Raw genomic sequence first — 8712 nt, 5'->3', positions numbered from 1 at the left:
CGCGTTCAAGAATCGCATTGTGACTGGCGCTGTTATTAACATTGATTATATCGAGCCGCGACATTTTTTGGAGGACACCAGTGATTTGGTGATTGAGCGAGTGCAAGACGCTATCGCGAAACATGATAGTGTAAAGGTAAACACCGTATTTAATGGTGAATATGTTAATAATCATGATGAACGTAATATTAAAAATATCACTACGAGGAACAATGAACTTTATCGATCGTCAAATTTGCGCGAGTGGTATCAGCAGAGTGTCATCGATGTCACGTTGGCGATGCTCGACGAGTTCCAAGAACGCGATAGTGGTTGGGCTCTTACACGAATACTGAATTTAACGGTAAACATTAATAAACATAATCTCATGCACGCGGGATGTTGCATTGAATTGCCGCGGGGAATAAAGAATAAACGTGCTGTGATTAATGTGCAATCGAAAGACAATGCGTGTTTCGCGTGGTCGGTAGTGGCCGCTCTGTACCCTGCCGAAAGAAATGCAGACCGGGAGTCGTCATATCCGCATTATTCGACTGTTTTGAAGTTTGACGATATACAATTTCCAATGAACATAAAAGACATTGGAAAATTTGAACGTTTGAACGACGTGTCGGTGAATGTGTACGGTACCGAATTCGACAGAAAAGAAAAGAAACTACGCGTTTTCCCGATAATGCTCACCAAGGATAAGAAGGAGAAGCATGCCAATCTACTGTACTTGGAAGATGAACGTGAGAACAGCCTCGGCCACTTTGCATGTATAAACAACCTGTCGCGACTGGTCAGTTCACAGCTGAACAATAATAAAAGAAGAAAGTACATTTGTGATCGGTAAGAATAATAAAATCTGTTAAAAAAAATATTTCTCACTTATAAAAATCGTTTTAATTTTAAAAAATTGTCTTCTATTTTTTTTATAGTTGTCTGCATTACTTCAGCTCTGAAGAAAAGTTGCAGTCACACAAAGTGGATTGTCAGCAATTAAACGACTGCGCCGTTCTACTACCGAGCGAGGATAACAAGTGGCTAGAATTCGATAATTACAACAACAAGGAGCGTGTACCCTTTGTTGTATATTCAGATTTGGAGTGCGTACTGCGGAAGATTGACCCAGGAACAGAGAACACTTCAAATTTCTCGTATCAGCATCACGAGGTATTTAGTATAGCATATTATGTTAAGTGCTCATACGACGACGCGTTGTCAGAGTATCACTTTCGTCGCGATAACGATTGCGTCGTGTGGTTCGCGAAAGAACTCGAAAACCTGGCGCATAGCGTGAAAGCCAGAATATCCGCCAATGTTCCTATGGAATCATTAACTAAAGAGCAGCAAGAGGCATACAGTAACGCGAGGAATTGTCATATCTGTGAAAAACCGTTCGCACCGAATAGTATACGTGTGCGCGATCATTGCCATTTGACAGGGTCTTACCGTGGTCCTGCTCATTCAGATTGTAATTTAAATTACAAAAATTCATACATTATTCCGATCGTATTTCATAATTTATCTGGTTACGATGCACATTTCATCATAAAAGAAATTGCCACCACGTTCGAAGGCAAAATCGATTTACTACCGATAAATAAAGAAAAATATATATCTTTTACCAAATATGTTGAAAATACTTGTGATAAAGACATAATTTTCAAAAATGCACGAAATTTTATACGGCTACGGTTCATCGATTCGTACAAGTTTTTAAGTTCAAGTCTTGACAAATTGGCATCTTTTTTAAGTCTTGATAAATTAAATATTTCTCATTCGGAATTTTCCTCGTTATCAAACGAAGACTTTGAATTGTTGACACGCAAATGTGTCTTTCCATACGAATACGTGGATAATGTTGACAAACTGTATGAAACGCAACTGCCACCGCGTGAATCATTTTATAGTTCTCTTACCAAGCAGACGGTATCACAGACAGATTATGCTCATGCTCAGAAAGTTTGGCAGCGGTTCTCAATCAAAACCCTGAGTGAATACAGCGATCTATATCTCAAGACCGATGTCTTATTATTGGCTGATATTTTTCAAAACTTCCGCGAAAGTAGCATTAATAGTTATGGTCTTGATCCCGCGCATTATTACACATTGCCAGGCTACACTTGGGATGCAATGTTGAAACTAACACGCGTAAGATTTGAGTTGCTCACCGATATAGACATGATCTTATTTATAGAACGTGGTATACGCGGTGGTTTGAGTCAATGCTCCGGTAGATATGCTAAAGCCAATAATAAGTACATGCGTTCTTACGATCCATCGAAACCATTGTCTTATCTAATGTATTTTGACATAAACAATATGTATGGTTTTGCGATGTGTCAACCATTACCATACGGTGAGTTTCAATGGATCGAAAACGTTGACAATTTTGACGTGAACGCGATCGCTTCGGATTCGCCCACTGGGTATGTGCTAGAAGTCCATCTCACATATCCACAATGTCTGCACGATCGACACACTGACTTACCTTTCTGTCCTACACACGATAAACCGCCAGGATCACGGCAGAAAAAACTTCTCGCAACGTTGTACGATAAAAAGCGATATGTGATACATTACCGTTATTTGCAACAATGCACGCGCAATGGGCTTAGCGTAACAAAAATTCATCGCGTATTACAGTTTGCTCAATCTCCATGGCTTCGCGATTATATAGAATTGAACACAAAATTTAGAATGAATGCAAAAAATGATTTCGAAAAGAATTTGTACAAATTGATGAACAACGCCGTGTTTGGAAAAACTATGGAAAACGTACGTAATCACGTAGACGTAAAATTATTGACAAAATGGGAAGGACGTTACGGTGCAGAGGCAATAATCGCTAAACCAAATTTTCACAGCCGCAGCGTCTTTGCGGAAAATTTAGTTGCCGTCGAACTGCGTAAACTCGAGGTGAAGTTTAACAAGCCGATTTATGTGGGTATGTGTATACTTGACATATCAAAAATCTGCTTGTACGAATTTCATCACGAATATATGTTTCCGCTATATAAAGACAAGTGCAAATTGTTATATTCAGATACTGATAGTCTTGTTTATTTCCTCGAGTGCGATGATATTTATTCAACGATGAAACGTGATATAGCGAGATATGATACAAGCTATTATCCCGCAGACAACCCGTACGGTATGCCTCTCGCGAATAAAAAAGTCCTCGGTCTAATGAAAGATGAAAACAACGGTGCGATCATGACCGAACTTGTAGGGCTTAGAGCAAAGATGTACGCGATCAAAGTAGATGGTAAAAAGGATACCAAAAAAGCGAAAGGTGTGAAAAACAATGTAGTAGCGCGAACTATTACTTTTGAAGATTATATGCGATGTTTGAACGATGAAATAGAAATAACTCGTAGCCAATCGTGTATACGTTCGAAGCTGCATCAAGTGTTTACAGTTTCAGAATCCAAAGTGGCGCTCTCGCCATATGATGATAAAAGATACCTTGTTCCATCATCATTAACAAATACATTACCATGGGGACATTGGCAGATACAATTATAATCATAAGATGTTCTCACATTTTTACAAATATTATGCATTTTAATCTTTTATTGTATTACATTTTTGTATTTCTTACACGTTTAATATGCTAGTAATATTTTATATAAGTACGTTATTCATACTTTATACTTTGTTTTATATTCTGTATGCTTCATTTTATACATCTTATGTATTGTTTCATATATGTTACACGCTTAATATATATTTGACGTTTTATGAATAACATATTTTTGATATTTTTTTTCAAATTTTAGATATACGTTTTTTAATAAAAATTTTTATATGACATTTTGTATTAATAAGGATAGAAGAAGAATAAAGACCTAAAAATTGTTTGTATTCATTTTATATATATTTTGTAAACGCTGATATGATATAAAATATATACATATTTAATTGAAATAAATCAAATAACATCTTTTTTATTTATCCATGAGTTGTGCGAATCATCGAATCCCAGCCACTTGACGTAAACCTTGTTTCCTTTCTTCTTTATTATCTTCTCTACCAGGTATACATTTGGATGAGTCGTGCGATGCAACTCGTACTCATAGAAGGCACCCGCTATTTGTTTACCGCGATAATCTTCCAGGAGATAAGTTACGGGATTAGTGCGCTGTACTTTAACGATCTTAAACACCTCGGTGGTCCAATTGGGGGTGTACCCCTTAGAGAATGTCGTTTTGTGCTTGCTCACGCGCACCGAATCGTTTACTTTGAATTTCGCGGGTCCCATGATTTTTATGTGAGAGTATACAGTACCCAGGAGTTTTTCAGCAACTTCCGAATTAACGTCGACTGGTCGCATGCCGATAGTACGATGCCTGCGGTTGTTGTAATCCGACACCAGACGCGGCAGCTCGTTGACCCACTTGTGCGACCCGTTAAGTGTAAACATACGCCACATATCGTTCTTAAGTGTGCGATTCCATCTCTCTATTATCGATGCTTTTAAAACCGAATATGTAGAATAATGATTAATGTCATGCTTTTTCAAGACTTTTTGCACATCGGCGTTATAAAATTCCTTTCCCATATCCGTTTGTAAATTTTTCGGGCATCTTCCGCTCTCTCGAATTATCTTAGCGATTGCGTCAGCCGTCTCACGCCCGGCCTTGCTCTTGAGCGGTACTGCCCAGGCGTATTTACTCAACGCATCGATGACGGTAAGTATGTAATTATGACCTCTATTGTACTTTGAATAGGGACGCATCTCGACGATATCAGCTTGCCAAAGATCGTTGAATCCTTTGATTATAACACGTCTTCTAGGAAAATTGCGTCTAGCTGACGCGTGTAATTCTTCGACGATTCCTCGCCTCTCGGAGCTTATTGTTTTCTTCGATGAACTCATATTTCGGCGCGTAAACAAATTGCATTACGACTGCCTCGTTTAGCGGTTACACGATGTAATTTATAATGTCGGCATTGCAAAGTTCCTCTACTTTTGTTTAAAAAAACGTTAAACTAAACGTGAAAAAAACATGAAATAACGTTAAACTAAACATGAAAAACGTTAAACTAAACGTGAGAAACATGAAAAAAACGTTGGAGAAACGTAGATGTACATGAAACGTGAAACATGACGTACATGAAACATGACGTACATGAAACGTGAAACATGACATACATGAAACATGGCGTACATGAAACGTGAAACATGATGTACATGAAACGTGAAATATGACGTACATGAAACATGACGTACATGAAACATGACGTACATGAAACATGACGTACATGAAACGTAAAACATGACATACATGAAACATGACGTACATGAAACGTGAAACATGAAAAAAACGTTAATCTAAACATGAAAAACGTTAAACTAAACGTGAAAAAAACATGAAAAACGTTAAACTAAACTTGAAAAAACATGAAAAACGTTAAACTAAACGTGAAAAACATGAAATAACGTTAAACTAAACGTGAAAAAACATGAAATAACGTTAAACTAAACGTGAAAAACGTTAAACTAAACGTGAGAAACATGAAACGTGAAACATGACGTACATGAAACGTGAAACATGACATACATGAAACATGACGTACATGAAACGTAAAACATGACATACATGAAACATGACGTACATGAAACGTGAAATATGAAAAAAACGTTAATCTAAACATGAGAAACGTTAAACTAAACGTGAGAAACATGAAATAACGTTAAACTAAACATGAAAAACGTTAAACTAAACGTGAGAAACATGAAAAAAACGTTGGAGAAACGTAGATGTACATGAAACGTGAAACATGACGTACATGAAACGTGAAACATGACATACATGAAACATGGCGTACATGAAACGTGAAATACGAGGTGTGTTCAAAAAGTATCGCGAATTTTGTGTTTTTTCAAAAATTATTTATTTATTCATGAATATCTATTTTGTCCCCTTCAAAGTAATCCCCATGAGATATTATACACTTGTGCCAACGGTTTTTCCAATCTTCGAAGCACTTCAAAAAATCATTTTTTTTTATCTTGTTCAGCTCCTCCTTCGATGCCGTCTTTATCTCGTCAAGCGTAGCGTAACGTCGTCCTTTCATGGGCCTCTTCAGTTTAGGGAACAAGAAAAAGTCACAGGGGGCCAGATCTGGGGAATACGGTGGCTGCGGCATCATTAGTGTGTTGTTTTTGGCCAAAAAGTGGCGCACAAGCAACGATGTGTGAGCAGGGGCGTTATCGTGGTGCAAAAGCCAATTTTTGTTCTTCCACAAATCCGGGCGTTTCTGGCGGATTGCTTCGTGCAAATTGCGTATAACTTGCAGGTAATATTCCTTATTGACCGTTCTACCCTGTGGCAAGAACTCATGATGCACCACGCCCCTGCAATCGAAGAAAACTGTCAGCAAAACTTTCACATTCGACCGAACTTGGCGCGCTTTTTTCGGTCTTGGTTCGTGCGGCAGCTTCCATTGAGATGATTGAGCTTTGGTTTCCACGTCATAACCATAAACCCACGATTCGTCACCAGTTATGACCCTCTGGAGCAAATTTGGGTCGTCGCGGACAGAGTCCAACATCTCATTAGCAATGTTCATGCGATGCTGTTTTTGGTCGCAATTGAGCAATTTTGGTACGAATTTCGCGGCGACCCGTCTCATGCCCAAATCATTGATAAAAATCGAATGGCACGAGCCAATCGATATGTTTAGGTCCTCAGCAACTTCTCTAACGGTGATTCGACGATTGGCCAATACCATTTTCTCCACTTCATTAATTTTTTCGTCTGTTGTTGAAGTGCTCGGGCGTCCGGCACGCTCTTCATCGTTCACATCTTCACGGCCTTCTGCGAACATTTTGTACCACCGATAAACGTTGCTTCGGTCCAAGGTAGCTTCTCCGTATGCCACAGTCAACATTCGGAATGCATCCGCGCACTTAATTTCGTTTTTCACACAAAATTTGATACAGGTTCTTTGATCCATTTTTTTGAATAGGTAAAAATCGAAGACGATCCAAAACACGTGCAAGCAAAGCAGCTGTCAACAATTAAGTGAACATTCAAAATGGCCGAGCTTGTCGGCATAAGTGAGAGACATGAGTACCAACATAACGCCACAAAAAGATCGAAATTCGAATATACGTAACCCGCGAAAATTCAAAATTCGCGATACTTTTTGAACACACCTCGTATACAACAAAGGGTACACGCTCCTTGTTGTTGTAATTATCGAATTTTAGCCACTTGTTATCCTCGCTCGGTAGTAGAACGGCGCAGTCGTTTAATTGCTGACAATCCACTTTGTGTGACTGCAACTTTTCTTCAGAGCTGAAGTAATGCAGACAACTATAAAAAAAATAGAAGACAATTTTTTAAAATTAAAACGATTTTTATAAGTGAGAAATATTTTTTTTAACAGATTTTATTATTCTTACCGATCACAAATGTACTTTCTTCTTTTATTATTGTTCAGCTGTGAACTGACCAGTCGCGATAGGTTGTTTATACATGCAAAGTGGCCGAGGCTGTTCTCACGTTCATCTTCCAAGTACAGTAGATTGGCATGCTTCTCCTTCTTATCCTTGGTGAGCATTATCGGGAAAACGCGTAGTTTCTTTTCTTTTCTGTCGAATTCGGTACCGTACACATTCACCGACACGTCGTTCAAACGTTCAAATTTTCCAATGTCTTTTATGTTCATTGGAAATTGTATATCGTCAAACTTCAAAACAGTCGAATAATGCGGATATGACGACTCCCGGTCTGCATTTCTTTCGGCAGGGTACAGAGCGGCCACTACCGACCACGCGAAACACGCATTGTCTTTCGATTGCACATTAATCACAGCACGTTTATTCTTTATTCCCCGCGGCAATTCGATGCAACATCCCGCGTGCATGAGATCATGTTTATTAATGTTTACCGTTAAATTCAGTATTCGTGTAAGAGCCCAACCACTATCGCGTTCTTGGAACTCGTCGAGCATCGCCAACGTGACATCGATGACACTCTGCTGATACCACTCGCGCAAATTTGACGATCGATAAAGTTCATTGTTGCTCGTAGTGATATTTTTAATATTACGTTCATCATGATTATTAACATATTCACCATTAAATACGGTGTTTACCTTTACACTATCATGTTTCGCGATAGCGTCTTGCACTCGCTCAATCACCAAATCACTGGTGTCCTCCAAAAAATGTCGCGGCTCGATATAATCAATGTTAATAACAGCGCCAGTCACAATGCGATTCTTGAACGCGGTCTCGATCTCGCGCCATACGAGCGATTGCTTATCATCAGCGCCAGTGCTTGCATAATTGCCACCAACGTGCATGAAACGTCTTTCTAACTGCGCTTTTTCACCTTTGAGTCGCGCGATTCTTGACACAAGTGATTGTCTTTTTCCCACGGCGAGTCGAGGACGTTTGGCACTACAATGTTCTTCGAGCTGCGCGAGGTACTCGTCGCATCGTTGCAACCACTCGAAACATTCAGCTAAATTTGCAATCTGCGAGCATTGCTCGAGCAGTTCGCGTTCAACTCGCTCACTATTTTCCATTTTTTCAGTTTTTTAGTACGTATCACACGCTTTCTCGGAGCACTTGCACGTATTTTTTTTACATGATTTGCAAATTCGCTGTGTGCTTAGAACGTTACAGTGTCCGTTTATATATTTTAATTCACAAAAATCAGGAGGTATAGCGTATCTCCACCAAGGATCATCCTGCTCTCTATTTCT

Source organism: Solenopsis invicta, chromosome 3, assembly GCF_016802725.1.
Source record: "Solenopsis invicta isolate M01_SB chromosome 3, UNIL_Sinv_3.0, whole genome shotgun sequence".
Classification (NCBI taxonomy): domain Eukaryota; kingdom Metazoa; phylum Arthropoda; class Insecta; order Hymenoptera; family Formicidae; genus Solenopsis; species Solenopsis invicta.
The sequence above is the reverse complement of the archived record's forward strand: the minus strand, read 5'-3'. Positions refer to the sequence as shown.